We start from the raw sequence: 13,714 nt of genomic DNA, 5'->3' as shown, positions 1-13,714 counted from the left end.
TCTTTTTAATCCAATCTGCCAGGCTATATCTTACGATTGATGAGTTTAGGCTATTAACATTCAGGGTTATTATTGAGATATGATTTGTATTAAGTCATTTGGCTTATTTTTGGTTTTTAACTTGACTTGGTTTCTCCTTTGGTTGGTTTTTCCTTTAAGGTAGTTTCTCCCTTTGCTGACCTAAATTGTTGTTTTTCATTTCCTCCTCATGGAATATTTTGTTGAGAACATTCAGTAATGCAGGCTTTCTATTTGTAAATTGTTTTAACGTTTGTTCATCATGGAAGGATTTTATTTCGTCTTCAAATTTGAAGATTAGTTTTGCTGGGTATAGGATTCTTGGTTGGCAATCATGTTCTTTCAGAGCTTGAAATATGTTGTTCCAGGCCCTTATAGCTTTTAGTGTCTGGGCTGAGAAATCTGCTGATATCCATATTGGTTTCCCCCTATATGTAATATGATGCTTTTCTCTCGCAGCCTTCAAAATCCTATCTTTATTTTGAATGTTAGGCATTTTCATTATAATGTGCCTTGGTGTGGATCTGTTGTGATTCTGTGCATTTGGTGTTCTGTAAGCCTTTTATATTTGATTTTTCATTTCATTCTTCAGTTTTGGGATATTTTCTGATATTATTTCATTGAATAGGTTGTTTATCCCTTTGGTTTGTATCTCTGTGCCTTCCTTAATCCCAATAATTCTTAAATTTGGTCTTTTCATGATGTCCTATAGTTCTTGGAGGTTTTGTTCATGATTTCTTACCATCTTCTCTGTTTGGTCAACTTTATTTTGAAAGATTAAATATTTTGTCTTCATTGTCTGAGGTTCTGTCTTTCAAATGATCTTGGTGATGCTTTCCATTGAGTTCTTTATTTGGTTTATTGTCTCCTTCATTTCAAGGATTTCTGTTTGGTTTTTTTTTTTTTTTTTTTTTTTTTGAATCTCTATCTCTTTTTTGAAATGATCTTTTGCCTCCTGCAGTTGCTCTTTCAACTATTTATTGGAGTGATCATTCATTGCCTGCATTTGCTCTCTTATATCCTCCTTTGCTTCACAAATCATTTTAATTATATATATATTCTGAACTCCTTTTCTGACATTTCTTCTACCATGCTGTCATTGGATTCTATTAATATAGAATCTTGGTTTGTTTGGAACATTTTCTTCCCTTGTTTTTTTATGATGTTCACATATCTGCCTCTCTAGCAGTGCAGATCTGGGATATTGCAGTTTCCCTGTTATAGGCTTATAGTGATTCTATAGGTTTCCAAAACCTCTTCTTTAAGGGGAAGATCAATATTAGCAGTGACCAGTACAGACAAGATGCAGCCCTAAACCAAATAGCCCCTATGAAGATGTTAATAATATTGTCATAATAAACAGAGAGATGAGTTTAATTATTATCTACAATATAACAAATAGATTTGCAATCAGGTCTGCAGTTTCTAAAGGAGGACAAAGAGGATGGAGAGACATGTAGGAAGTAACTGTTAATGGAAAAAGAGTATATAGAAGTTCTCTATCATAGAAAGAGTAAAAGTGTGATCAAAATAAGTTGATTGTTAGCATGAGAAAAGGGAGAAAGAGACTTTGAGGAAACAGGTAAACAAAAGGAAAATAGCAAGGAAAATAAAAAAATAAAAACTTAAAAATTTTCAAAAAGGAGAAAAAAAAATCTACACCATAATAGTCATATACCATTCAAACCTCCCAGTCTTCAGTAGCCTGAGTTATAAAAGGTACCTGACAATGAGTTTCCCGTCTCCAGCAGGCATCTCAGGATGGAATTTGCCCCACCTAAAGATGGGAGCTTCTGCTTCCAGTATAATCCACGATGGATGCACTGGCTTTCAAAAGTGTTGACAAATGAGGAGCTGCAGCTTGGGGCATGGGCTCTGAGTCTATGTGGGGTGTAGTCTATTGGGCTGGGGGTCCTGGAGGCAGGGGGTAGTTAGTTGGGCCAGGGGTCCTGCAGGTCCTGGCTGTTATCCCAAAATGGCGGGCAGACATGTGTAACCAAACCTGCAAGAGTATTGTGAGAGTGTACTTCCAGGCAACAGCAGGCAGTTGGCGATCTGCTGGCAGTCTGCGGTTGGTCTATAGGCTGCCGGTGAATGATCAGCAGGTGGACCTCAGGCAATGGGCAGGCAAGAGGCAGGCAAACGCGCAAATGGCAGATGATAGGTGGCAGTCAGTGAGCAATCTGTACTCAAAAAGTAGGAGATATGCTGGCAGACAGCGGGTAATGGCAGTGGACAAATGGGGTTAACAGCAGGGAATCGATAAGCAGCAAAGACTGCCTCACAGAGAAACAGATTTTCCTCTGCTTGAAATCCGAGTTACGGAGTGACAAGGAACGCAACCTACCTCTAGGTTGACATATTGGATCCTCGACCTATAACAAGATTTTTTAAAAATATAATACTTAGTTGAAAATATTTCAAACTATTTTCCTCTTTGTCTTCATCATCCATGTTTCTGGAACCCTGGAATAATCAGTCTTCCATTGAGCTTTTCACTCACTTTTTCATGTGATATTGCTTGCTCCAGTTTTGCTAGGTCCTGGTGCTACACAGAGGAACAGAATATGTAAAAACAAATGGGAGAAAAAAACAAAGCAAAAATACAACCTGGTGGAAGCTTGATGTTATGGTTTAGATGTGGTGTCTCCCAAAATCTCACGTGTGAGACAGCAAGAAGGTTCAGAGGAGAAATTATTGGGTTGTAAGAGTCTTAACCCAATCAGTGAATTAATCCCCTGATAGGGATTGACAGAGTAGTAATTGAAGTGGTGGGGTGTGGCTGGTGGAGGTGGGAATTGGGGCGTGACTTTGGGTATATATTTGTATTTGGCCAGTGGAGTCTCTCTGCTTCCTGACCACCATGTGAGCTGCTTCCCTCTGGTACACTCTTCCATCATGATGTCCTGCCTCACCTGGAGTCCTGAGGAATGGAGCCTGCTGTCTTTGGACTAAAACCTCTGAATCTGTGAGCCCCTAAATAAACCTTTCCTCTTTTCCAGTTGTTCCGGTCAAATTCTTTAGTCACAGCAGCAAAAAGTGTAAGCTGGGGGCATGGCTAGTGGCCAAATAAAATCGGACAGAAAGTGGCCAAAGCAAGCTTTATTGGAATCTAGCTCTCCGGGGAAATTCTCAGCCCCCCCGGAGTGCAGGTCAGAGTAGGGAGCCGGAGAAAATCGCACATGGCCCCAGCTGCCTGGGGTCTTTATAGGCCGGAATGGGCGGGGTCCTGCTGAGTGACAGGTGGAGTAAGGGTCAGTGTTTTTCTGCCCCTGTTTAATTGGTTGCCGTGTGGTGCACTGTCCTTTGCCTCTGTGGCTCCGCTCTTCCTCATATAGTTACTCAAATTCCGACCTAACAAAAAGTTGACTAAAACACCAGTTGACAAGGAAGACTTCTCGGGTGGGTGAAACTTACACTGAGCTGTGTAGATTAAGGGAAAGGAGAGGGATGACCATTGAATGCTCAGCAGGAGCTAGGCATTGCCCTAGGTGCTAGGGAGCAAAGTGGAAGGCATGCCCTACCTTCAAGGAGAGTGTTGTTGAATGCATGGAGCCAGAGACAGACTGGGTCACGACAGCATTGTTTTTTTAGATTTACTTTGGCTATTCTAGGCCTTGTTCATATATATATATATATATATATATATGTATATGTATTATGTGAGATGGTAATAAATATGGAGTAAGTGGGAGTGGGAGTTGATATTGATTGAGGATGGGGGAAGTCTACAGTTTGCAACAGGAAGGTCAGGAGGCATTTGAGCACAGACCTGAAGGAGCTGGGGCAGCAAGCCCTAAGTGTCTGGGGAAGTCCATATTTTAGGAGGAGGAAGGAACCAGCCCTAGGTGGAGTGAGGCTTGGAACAGGAGACTATCAGTGGTGAGGTCAGAGGGTGACAGGGCCAGATCACAGGGATCTGTAGGCCACTGTGAGGTTTCTCTGTCCCATTTTACAGTCTGACTGGCCTCTGATCTGCTTTGACCAATGAGGTAGGAGAGGAAGTGATGTACGTCCTTCCAGGAAGAAGCTTTAAGAGCCGACCTGTGCTTCTCTATCCTTCCTTTCTCCCTGCCACCATGTTCTAGAAAGAGGTCCTTTTTTAAGCCTGTCGCCTGGTGTGAAGACAGTACGGATGGAACTTGCGGGCTCCCTGGTGGATGTGGGTGTGGATGAGAAATCAACTTACTCCAGCCTGTTTCTGCATGGGGCTTGTCCTGAACTCTCATATTAAAATAATCATATAATTTTTGAAAGTTAAATTGTCTATTTAAAACAGTGAAATGGGAAGTCACGTTATGTGCATATATAAACATACCACAGGGAATTTCACTTCTACGTGTGTGTGAGAAGGACTGATGGAAGATGGATGAATGGATGAGCAGGGGCAGATCCGTGGAGTGGAAGTGGGGGATAGTGGGGGATGGTGGGGGATGGTGGAGGAGGCAGAGCAACAGGGACTGCAGTGGAGTGGGTCAGACTCTATGTGTATATGATTTTGGTGGGATGAACCTGGCTACTATGTATAACTATGATGCTCTAATGAAAATAGCAATCATAATAATAAATGAAATGGGGAGAAGCCCACAGAATAGCTGACACCCCCCCACCCCTCTTCCTTATTTTGCTGCTGCCCAGCCTTGGAGAAGCCATTACCTCCCTCTATAGCCCCAACTCCGCCCCCTGCTTTGTCTCCCTGACAAACTATTCTCTTCCCTGAGCCAAACTATTTTGCAACATGCAGATTTAATAACATCTATTTCTTTCTTTCTTTCTTTTTTCTTTTTTTTTTTTTTTGTGCTGGGGATTGAACCCAGGGCCTCATGTTTGCAAGGCAAGCACTCTACCAACTGAGCTAAATCCCCAGCCCAATAGCATCTATTTCTTATTTGACGTTCTTCAGTTATAATTTTAAAATGCACAAAAATATATGGAGAATCAAGAAAGACAGAGCATCAAACATGGTGAAAGGAAGCTCCTCACAATATAATGTGATAATTTCTGGGTGAGAGAGGTGTGGGTGATTTTCATTTTCTTTTTTTGTATTTTTCCACATAAAAAATGTTTAAAAACATATCATTGGAAATGCCCTTTACTGTCTCCTATTTCTACTCGTGGCAGGTTAAAGACGGCTGAGGAGCTCTGACACTCCTCCCACTGAGACGCTGGGTTGAATTTCTTCCCCCAGTTCTGGGCTGGCCTGTTATTTGTTTGGCCAAGAGAATGTGGCGGGAGTGAGGTTCTGGGACTTCAAGGCTAGGTCATAAAAAGCCATGCAGTATTTCAGGGGCTTTTGTGGGGACGTTTTCTCTGGGATCCCTGGGCCACCATGGAAAAGTCAGATACCTGAGACTTCCATGATGGGCATGCTCTCTCTGGTCCCAGGGCATTTCTGTCCTCCCCAGGACAGCAGCATTCATGTGAGTGAAGTCATTTCGAATCCAATGGACCAGCCCATTCTCCAGCTGAGTAGCACCCTCACATAGGGTCCCGCCTCTTCTGCCCTGCTAGTGTTGTACACTGAGCAAGCGTCATTCACTCATTCATCATGTACATTGTAGCACATTTGTTCCCATGTCTAGCTCTCCTACTGGTCTGTGTGTGTATTGGTTTTGTTTTGCTGCTGTAACAAGTTACTATAAATGTAGTGCCTTAAAACAACATGCGATTATTTCCGGAGTTCTGGGGGTTAGGCTAACATCAAGGTGTTGCAGGACTACGTTCCTTTCTGGAGGCTCTAAAAGAGGATCCATTTTCTCATCTTTATGACTTCCAGTGGCAGCTGGTTGTCTCTTGGCTTATGGTCCGTTTCTCCATCTTGAAATTCGGCAATGGCTGGTCGAGGCTTCCTAAGGAGCCTCAGTCTGATATTGGCTCTTTTACTTTCCTTTTCCACATGCGAGGACCCTGTGATTGCATTGGGCCTGCCCAGATGAGCCAGATTGATCTATTTAAAGGTCAACTGATGAGCAACCTCACATCCATTCACAACACTGAGTCCCACTTGCTGTGTACAAGAGCCTATTCACAGATTTGGGGAGTAGGGCATGGACGTATTCAGGGGCACATTATTTGGTCAGCTGACCTGCGATCTCTTTCAGTATAGAGGTTGTAACTTATCCATCACTGTCCTCTAAAACAGAAGCCTTCTATATAGCACATGACGAGAAGCAATACTGGGCCCACAAATAGTGTGTGCTCTGAAAGAAGGTGTTGACACATGATCCACCACTTGTTTTGGCACAATTTATAAGCTTAGTTTTTACGATTCTAAGTGGCTGGGGAGAAAAAAACTCAAGAATGATATTTTGGGACATGTGAAAATGAGATGGAATTGAAAGTGTCTAAATAAAGTTTTATTGGAACAGGGCCACACCCATTCATTGGCGCACCGTCTCCTGCTGATTTGCAGTGCACTGGCGAAGGTGAGGAGTTGCGGCAAAGGTCCTCTGTCCACAAAGGGTACAATTATTACTCATCTGACCCTTTGCAAAAAAAAGTTGCTAAACCCTGATCTCAAGCAGCACCGTCTGGGAGAATCTTCTGTGGTGATGGGGGATGTTTTTGTGTCTCTATTGTCCAATATCGTGGCCACTGGCCACAAATGACCCTTAAAATGAAGCTAGTGCTACCAAATTATGCTTTTTAAGTTTCATTTACTTGCAATGCACTTGCATTTTCCAAAGTCTGTGACTTTTGTGTTGAACATCACTAGGGGATGAGATCATGATTATGAAGTGGCTGTGTTAAGAGAACATGGATAGTGGATTTGTTCCCATTTAACTGATGGGAAAACTGAAGCTTTAGAGACATGGAGAAGTTTGCCAAAAATCTCACAGTTAGTGGGTGGAAAAGCCGGAGGCCAGGTAGGTTGACTGTTAGCTGTCACTCCCACCACTAGACGATACTACCTCACCAAGGTAAGACATAGACAAGGAACTATCACACATAACACTTGATGAGTGCTAGGAAAGAAGTGACCACGGGGCACAGAAATACCGGAGGGGAAGCCCTCTGACCGGGAAGAAGAGACGTCTTCATGGTGTAAAACGATGTATGCTGGGTTTTGTAGTTTGGGTCACATTTTGACTGACAGGTGCTTATAAGGCAAGTGGATCCAAGAGCCTAAACAAAGGTGTGGTCTGGGAAATTAAAGCAGGCCGTTGAAGGTTGGAAAGTGGTCCAGATTGAAAACCCAGGTTGGCACTTAGTCAGCCAAGAGCCACAAAGGTTTTGTTGTGTGTGTGTGTTTGTAAGTTTTGTAATTGACACAAATGATCGCACATAAGTATGGGGTGCTGAGGGACACATCAATGCACGTACACTGCTAGCGACCACATCAGAGTAATTACAAACTCACTGCCATGCAGTTTTCATTGCTTTGGTGAGAGCATTCCAAGTCCTCTCTTCTATCTATTTTGACATATCTGGGGAGGGGAAACGTGGGGAGAACATGAAGAGAGGGTGGTCAACCTGCACAAAAGTACAGTTGGATGGAAGAGAGAGGTTCTGGTGTTCTACTGCGTGCTAGGGTGACTGGAGTTAATAGCAATGAACTGTGTAGTTTAAGAAAGTTTCCTTGACAGTTGGGTGACATTCCTCTTTTCTGCCAATAACAGCTCTGCACGTGGTCTTGTCTCCTTTTCCACGTTGACTGGAGGCTTAGTGTCAAACTTGAACTTCAACTGTAGCAAGAACAGGAGAAACTTACAGCTTGAGTGTTCCACCTCTTTTCCTCCCCCAAGGCTCAATTTCTGCTCATCTATACGTATATATATATATATACATATTTTTATCACAATATTTTTTCTTATTCATAGTGTAACATCACTTTATTATATGTCTATTACAAGATTGCTTTACTCCTTTTGTGAACATGTGAGGGTGTAAATGACAAAATAGTTTCCATTTGGGGGCAGATGTGGTGTGAGTGCAAGAGGATAAATTTAAAAGATAAGAGGCATTAAAAGAGCGTGTATGTGTGTGGGGGTGTGTGATGGGCACGCCTATAATCTCAGGTACTTGGGAGGCTGAGGTCTGAGGATCTCAAGTTTGAGACCAGTCTCAGCAACTTAGAGAGACCCTGTCTCAAAGTTAAAACTTCTAAAAACATTAAAACCCACCTTTTGATCCAGTTATCCCACTCCTTAGTTTATAACCAAAGGACTTAAAATCCCCATACTACAGCAACACAGCCACATCAATGTTTATAGCAGCTCAGTTTACAATAGCTAGATTGTGGAACCAATGTAGATGCCCTTCAACAGATGAATGGATAAAGAAATTGTGGTATAAATTGGAGAATCATTTATATGAAAAGAATAAATGAAGAAGTTAAACCTTAAAAAAAAAAAACTGTGGTATATATACACAATTGAATATTATTCAGCCATAAAGAAGAATAATATAATGGCATTTGCAAATAAATAGATGAAAGTGGAGAATATCATGCTAAGTGAAATAAGCCAATCCCAAAAAACCAAAGGCTGAATGTTTTCCCTGATAAGCGGATGATGATATATAATGGGGGTGGGGGTGGGAGAAGTGAGAGAGAAGAATGGAGGAACTTTGGATTGTGTAGAAGGAAATGAGAGGGAGGGGGGTATGAAAGATGGTGGAATGAGACAGACATCATTACTATGTACTATGTACACGTACTATGTACGTATATGATTGCACGGATGGTTTGAGTGTACATTGTGTACAGCCATGGAGACGAAATGATGTATCCCATTTGTGTAGGTGAATCAAGGTGCAGTCTGTAAAAAATTTAAAAAAAAAATTTAAAAAGGGGGCCTGGGGATAGAGCTTGACAAGAGAGTGCCCTGGGTTCAATCTCTAGCAGTGCACGTATGTGCATGCGCGCGCGCACACACACACACACACACACACACACACACACATGAGACGGTGCCAGGCAGTCAGATATTGGGCACTGGCTGTACCCTGGCTCTGGTTCCAAAAGGCTGGTGCATTGAAGAAACACACCAGAGCCGTTAGGTATGATCTCCACGCCCTTATCTCCCACAGTCTTGGCTGGGATCCTGGCAGCTCCCCATTCAGTTCTTGGAAACCTGGCAATTGACCCTAATTCCACCACATGCCACTGTCCCCTCGCTTCCTGGACTGGCTCTGAGTCTGCTGGCATGGTCTTCGAGGAAGTTAACTTGCAGTTTTCAGACTCCAGCGTGCATCCTCTCACCTCTGGAGGTCGTGGGCATGTTTTCTCTGCCTGAAGAGTGGTCCTTTTCCCTGGTCACCAACGCTTCCTGGATCTTCTCACACTGGTTTAGACGCCACCTCCTCTGGGAAGCCATCCCTACTGACTTTTCTCATATATATTTTTTTGCCCCTTTTCCTAGAGACCAGGGACTGTATTGGCTTCCCCTGGTAGGGCTTGTCACCGGTTTTTGATGGAATAGGTACACACTGAATAGGTGAATCCATGGGTACTTAACCACGGAGCCACATTGCTAGCCACTCCCTCACTTTTTAAAAAAATTTTTTTGAGATAGGATTTGTTAAGTTACCCAGAGCCTTGCTCAATTGCTGAGGCTGGTTTTGAACTCGAGATCCGCCCATCTCAGCCTCTGGTGTCACTGGGATTACAGGAGTGCACCACCAAGCCCAGCACTCCAGGTGATTTTTGACTTAGAAGGGGTTACATCCTGATAACCTTGCTGTAAGAATATATCATAAGGGGTGGGGGGGAAGGGAAAAAAATAACAGAATGAATCAAACAACATTACCCTATGTAAATTTATGATTACACAAATGGTATGCCTTTACTCCATGTACAAACAGAGAAACAACATGTATCCCATTTGTTTACAATAAAAAAATACACGCAAACACACACACATATATGAAATGAATGGACAGAGCTGAAGAATAGACTCATGCAGCCAAATATACATGTAATGAGAATATTAGAATGAAGGGGAGAAGATTCTTATACCCAAGTTATTCTAAACACACTTAGAATTCTTCTGAGAACTGAAACAAGGATGACTTTTTCAATTTCAGTTAATTAAAATTGAAGATTCATGGCTAATTCACACTAGTCAGATTCTGAGTACTCAGTAGCCACACATGTGCCAGGTACAGTGGCACCTGCCTGTAATATTAGTGATTGGCAAGGTGGAGACAGGAGGATTGCAAGTTCAAGGCCAGCTTCAGCAACTTACAGAGACCCTGTTTAAAAATAAAAAATAAAAAAGGACTGGACCACTGGAGTGGCAGAGCAACCCCTGGCTTCAATCCCCGGTGCCTGTCCCCACAAAGGGCCACATGTGTGCTTGCTTCTGCAGCACATGTGCTAAAATTAGAATGTTACAGAAAGGACTGCATGAAGAATGGAGGAAGGAGGGACTGTATAGAACGATAAGAGGGGTGGGAGGGGTGGGGGGGAAGGAAAAATAACAGAATGAGTCAAACACCATTACCCTATGTAAATGTATAATTACACAAATGGTATGCCTCTATTTCATGTACAGAGAAACAAGATGTATCCAATTTGTTTACAATAAAAATAAATTAAAAAAAGAATATATCATAAGTTGAAATGCATTGAATACCCCATAAACCTATATGAAGGTAGAAAAATCATAAACCAAACCAGTTTAAGTTGGAGAATGTTTGGATATGGGAGGATGTGGATAGTTTATCTGAAACAAACAAACAAACAAAAAAAGGCACCATTTTATATGAGAGACTTGAACATCCACGGGTTTAGTATCGGAGGGAATCCTGAAACCAACCCCCAGATGCTGTGGAGGGACAACTGTAATTTCAAAGCCAGAGCAAATGAGAAGATCTGTTTACACTTTTGCCACTGGGTGGCGCCACCCTGGTTGGTAACCAACAATACCCATGGTCCTACTGAATGGGTCTTAAGTTTTAAGTGTGCTTCAGAAACTCGGGCTTTGCCCAGAATGAGAACGCTTTATACTTCCAACTAGGAAAAATGGGGAAGACAAGAAATACTTCAAATTCAGAATGCCAAACTCAGTGCAGAGATCAGTGTGTCGTGGGGGGTGGGGCTGGGGTAGGGAGGGAAGAGCATCAAGGGATGAGAAAACTTTCAGAAACCAGGCATCAAATTCTATCCTGGGATCCAAATCTAGGAGCAGGTAGTGCTGGGACAGCAAGCCAGAATTCAGTCCAGAGGGGCCAGCTGTAAGAGCTGTTTACTAAGACTCACCAATGACCATTATTAAGACTGTTGTCAGTCAGTCGCCCTGGGGCCCGCCTGTCATCCCAGGGATTCTGGAGGCTGGGGTGGGAGGATTGCAAGGTCAGGGCCAGCCTCAGCAACTCAGCAAGACCTTCAACAACTTAGTGAGAACCTGTCTCAAAATTCAAAAAATAAAAAGGACTGGGGATATTAGCTTAGTAGTCAAGTGTCCCTAGGTTCAGAAACCAAGGCCAGGGGGAGACAAGACTTGCATCAATTCCAAGTTGGAAAAAACATATAGGATTTCTCAGTGTAGGGTTGAAAATTTTTCTATACTTTTCTTTGGTTTACAGAGGAGAATGTCTGTGCAGGCCCTCTACACTTGAGATGACCCCTATAGGAAACAGTGTTTACCACTGATCAGAGCTCCCTGCCCTGGGCTGCCACTGTTAGGCATGCGAGGATCAGATCAGGCTGGTGGAAGTGAGCCAGCCCAGGCTTGGTACACCACTGTGACTTCTTGACTGTTTTTGTTTTGGTACCAGGGATTGAACTCAGGGGCACTCGACCATGGAGCCACATCTCCAGTCCTTTTTTGTATTTTATTTAGAGACAGGGTCTCACTGAGTTGTTTAGCGCCTCACTAAGTTGCTGAGGCTGGCTTTGAACTCTTGATCCTCCTGCTTCAGCCTCCTGAGCCTCTGGCATTACAGGCGTGTGCCACTGTACCCAGCTACCACTGTGACACTTGACTGACTGAGCGTGGTCATTCTTTCCTTCTTGGATGACAAGAAGACCAAATATTAACTAACTGGTTATTTCTTAATTATTTGAACATGAGCCCAGAGATTTTTTTTTTTTTTAATCGTATTATTTTCCAGGATAAGATAAGAGACTGCAGTTCTTATCAAAAGCAAAAAACCAAACACTAGACAACTTAGGTAAGACAGAAATGTATTGGGAACATATTGAGCAACTCACAGAACTTCTGGAAAGGTCTGAAACCACGGTGGGGACTGAGTCAGTTGGGGACAATGTCAAAAGCCACACTGAGAAGTGCTTGGAAGAGGACATTCTTGAAGATCCACTCCAGATGACAGGGGTCAAAAGGAGGTTAATGGAAACAGCCTGGCCTGACGCTCTCTCTATTTCCCCTGTGTCTTCCGATATAAGTTTCAGATGAACAGCAAGCGGCTTGATGGCTTCGTGGTTATTTTTTCCTCTGATCTCTTACTGGTTGGTCGGTGTAAATGCGGTCGTGTCACATTCTTCCGTGACGGCAGATCAGAAGGGCCATCTTGGTTTTTGGCATCCCATCTGTGCTGTGAATTGCTCTGGCTCTTCATTTCTCTCTGCAGCATCTGTCTCTTCAATTCACTGGTTTCTCTTCACCTCTCCGCCCCCCGGTACTCTGGTCTGTTGCCTGCTTTCTGAATGTTCCTGCTGGGTCTCTGCCTCCCTCTCTCCTCTCATGATTGGCCCTTCATGTGGTTCTGCACTTGGCCGTTTTTCTTCTCATTTCTTCTCTCTGTATCAGGAGGGATTTCACCCACTCTCGTGGCTTTGTAACTAATAAGCTGATGGGTTTGAACCCCTTAGCTCTCTCAGACTTCCAACCGGCAAGCACCTGGCCAGCTGCCGGTGGATTTCCTGCAGCCTCTCAGGTTCAACACATTCCAAACTGAATCTCGGCCACTCTGGCTGCTCCTCCCACACTCTCTGGATCAGGGAATGGCCGCAGCGTCAATTCACTGTCTGAGTCAGAAATCTAGGTCCCAGCCTCCAGTCCTTCTCCTCCACATCAATCCCTAGATTCCGTCACTCCCATTTCCTTCTGCTCTCTCCAGTCTGCCGGGTGCCATTCACCTGCATCAGAACTTCCGGAGTTTAAGCCCTATCACCCCTCACAGGGCTCACTGCAAGGACCCCTTGGCTCCAGGCTCCCTCACGCTCCCTGCTCCTGTCCTTGCTTCAGTACAATCACAGTGAAAAGAGTGTGCCCTTGGCCAGACCTCTTCCTTGCTTGAGAACTTTCCCAGGATCCTCAACAGCCAGAAGAAGAAAATGGAAACTTCTGAGCAGGACTTGGCAAGCTTCGGATCACAGGTTGAAATCTGGTCCATCATCTGATTTTGTGCAGTCCAAAAATTATGAATGGTTCTCTGGTTTTCGGTGGTTAGAAAAAAAAAAAGTCAAAGAACGTGACATGTTACAGTTATATGAATTTTATCTAAAATATGCCAAGAACGCATAAAGTTCAACAAGAATATAAGCAACTCTGTTTAAAAAATACCCCAAATACCTTCATAAACATTTCCCCAGAGAAGATATATAGGCAGCAATGAATAAGCATATGAAAAGATTCTTAACAGAATACAACGTTAGGGGATCGTAAATTCAAACAACGAGAAACCAGTGTGCACCACTGTGGTGACTAAGATCAAATGCTTCCGTGGCACCCAATGGTAACAAGGACAAGGAACAACAGGAGCTCCCGTTCATGGATGGTGGCACAGTTAA

Source organism: Sciurus vulgaris (genome assembly GCF_902686455.1).
Source record: "Sciurus vulgaris genome assembly, chromosome: 3".
In the NCBI taxonomy this organism is placed as follows: domain Eukaryota; kingdom Metazoa; phylum Chordata; class Mammalia; order Rodentia; family Sciuridae; genus Sciurus; species Sciurus vulgaris.
Note: the sequence above shows the minus strand (reverse complement) of the source record.